Below are 3,293 nucleotides of genomic sequence, written 5' to 3'. Positions count from 1 at the left end.
AGCCTCGCCTTAGGATCTCCATGTGTCAGAAATGACTTGAAATCACACAAGAATAATATTCTCTGGGGCTGAAAGTGTATGACTCACCAAAGGTCACCCATTGGATATCTATGACCAAGTGGGGGAATCGAATCCTAGTCCCCAGGGTCCCCTAGTTCAATGCTCAAAACACTATTCCACACTGCCCCTCACAGTGTTATTCTTCCACTAACTTCCATTGTCCCATTCTATGGAACCCTGGAACTGGTTGTCTGGTGAGGCATTAAGCTCTCTGGCTGAAGATTGTTAGTAACCCCCCCTAAACTGCAAATTCCAGGATACCATAATAAGGAACCTTGGCAGGTAAAGTGAAATCATAGTGCTATAATTCTGTAGTGTAAATGAGTCCCAGTTAATAAAGGCGGTATGGAAATCTCCATACCAGGGTCACCATAATTGCTAAGGAATATGATCAGGATACTGCAGTGATGTAAAGAAAACAATATTTATTAAAATGGTTAAACTTTGTAAAGTGGTTTTTAAAAAACATCAGTTGTGATCTTTTTTCTTTTTTTATCTACCAAAAGTTTGGGTTTCCTTCTACCTTTTTTAAAATGGTGTACCGTGGTTAAAAAAAAAGCATGCTATCCTGCTGTACTGGACAAGGACAAGGTAATATCCAGTACTGTTTCTCTCATCCCTGTGAAAAGAGGGGTGGTTACTGAAAGCAGCAACAGTCAGCTGTCTTAATAATATCCCCAACTGTTTCTGTAAATGCAGTCTCTACAAAATGTGTCCAGACTGGTGAACAGAGTCACAGGCGGCAAGTGAAGACAATAAGGTTGTGGTGTAGTAATGAACACACCAAGGATTTAAGATCTTTGAAGTCTTCTTGTGACTCTCCAGGATGTCCCAGCTAAAATGCTCTGCAGGCAACATATGCACACTGGTGAAAAAGGTAACAGCAGTAGTTGGTAAAGCTAGACAGCACTGGTGTAGCCTATGAGTATCATGCTAGGCTATTTATATACCTTATCCGGGCTGATTAACCTGCTGACCAAGATCAGCAAGTTGCTGGTGAATACGCCAATGTTTGTGAGTAGCACATCTAGGCAGCAGGAACATTAGGGATACTTCCAAGTAGAGGCTAAGTATCCCCTATCTGAAATGCTTGGGACCAGAAGCGTTTTGTTTTTCAGATTTTGTTGGATTTTGGGATACCTTTTGGAATACATTTATTTGCATTTCCCCTGCAGTCTTTAAAAGCAGCTAAAATGCATTAAAGTGATGCATATTATGTGGATCAGAAATAAGCAACTTCCCCAGAAGTAGGGGTAGGCTGTATTTGATGCCTGCCCCTATTACTGTGGTCTGCACTGCTGTGATTCAAACATTTATAATGTTTCTCTGCCATGAAGGAGGATGCCAAAGTGCTCTCCTCCACCATAAAACCCTGCTAGTCCACAGAGCAGAACATCTCCTTCCTTTCCTGAAGGAATAGGTGAGACGACCAATGCCTTCATACAAAGAAAAGAAGGCCACATCCCATGGAGGTAGTGGGAGCACAAAAAGAGCTGGGGCAGAGCAGGGAAGGGCCAGTAGGCTGTGTTACCAGTACTACACATCTGCTGTACTAGGTTGTGCCAGGTGTGAGTGTGTGTTGGAATGACAAGAATGACAAAAGAAAAGCACAGGGCAAGATCTGGAATGCCTTCTTGATGACCATCTCTACACCTCTGTAGAGCTTTGATGTAATAAAGCACAGCTCTTATCTTTTGCTTAAACATGCCAAGTGAAACCCCTCATTTTATGCAGACTTGATAGGACAGGGTCTTCTGGGTTGGATAGAATTCAGTTTTTTTCTGTTGATGCTTTAGGTTGGTTGAAAGCCTAAAGAACTCATGAATTATTTTTGTGTTGCAAACTGTGGTTTTGGGTTCCTGAAGATAAAATGTGACTTTGTCTTGACCATGTACTTTAACCATCCATGTGTAGTATGTCTTAATTAAAACAGAAAGCTGCTTTTCTTCATCTGGGAGAATTCAAAATGAGTATGGGTGTCTCAGGTACAGGTCAAGAACCTAGAGTCCTTGAAGAAGAGGATGAGAGGCTTTGGGTGGTCAGAACCAAGAGGTTAAAGATGAGTCCCAGAATCCCTGGTGAGGGCAGCTGCCTGAGGTTGGGAGAAAGGATCTGTATGTGTCCTCCAACATTTTACAGATCAAAATGGCAGTGTAGCCAAGCTACATCAGTGTGGTCACAATAACAAAAGAACAAACTATGAGAGACTGCAACAGTTTGCTTTTGCCTGAGGCTACTGGGAAGGGTAAGGTTCTGCCCCTTCTCTCTTCCCTGCCAAGTTAATTGTGTACACACTACTTTAGCACTTTTAATACAGTTTGCAGCTATTGAAATATGTTGAGGACAGAGAGGGATATGGAAGAGAGAGCTGAAAAAGTGGAACTAAGGGGGATTGCATTATTTTGTGATAAGTTGCAGAGTTCTTTGGACTGATTAAAGCTTTGCAATTTTAAAAGTTTTATCATCAGTACCCCAGGAGAGTTATTTATTGCAAAAGAAAGGAATTGCCTGGTTTTACAAGATAACATAGAGTTCTTGAGGTATGATCCATCTAAATGGGCATGGGAGCAGTCAGTCAAAGGAGGAGGAAACAGACCTACAACAAATGTGGTCAACATATATTAGTATATATTTCAGTGGAGCAGCTGGTGATAAATATTCTGAAGTGGGGGAGTAGAGATTTCAGTTCTAACACCAGCAAGTCCTTAATCTGCATCTATCTCAGTGACACTGTCCTTGCTATCACTGACTTCTCTGGCAGGGCACTGGGGAGAAGATGGCCTTCTTAGGAAGCAGAGTGGGCATCTGGCTGGGTCCAGCCCTCCTCACTTCCACTCCTTAAGCTTTTGATTGGTCTGAGACATGGGTTTTGTTTTTTTCTGGCCAGTTTTAAGTGGGGATTGAACTTCAGCTTCCACATTTTCAGCACAGACTTTTGGGAGACCAGTCTGTGTGTGTCTTGATTATAACAGCTGTATCAGCAACCAACTGATATTCAGTGGTATGGTATTCTTGATATGGAAAGCAAATACCAAGCCAATATCTTTACATTCCCAGACATCAGATGAAAATGACAGATGATTTACAAATATATATCTTGGAATGCTGGTTGTTGTTGTTGTTATTATTAACTGCCCTCGAGTAAATTCTGACTCATGGTGACCCTGCAGATGAGACATCTCCAAGACTCCCACTCCTCTGCCTAGGTCCTGTAAATTTATACCTGTGACCTT

The sequence above is a fragment of the Sceloporus undulatus genome, chromosome 2 (genome assembly GCF_019175285.1).
Source record: "Sceloporus undulatus isolate JIND9_A2432 ecotype Alabama chromosome 2, SceUnd_v1.1, whole genome shotgun sequence".
Classification (NCBI taxonomy): domain Eukaryota; kingdom Metazoa; phylum Chordata; class Lepidosauria; order Squamata; family Phrynosomatidae; genus Sceloporus; species Sceloporus undulatus.
Note: the sequence above shows the minus strand (reverse complement) of the source record.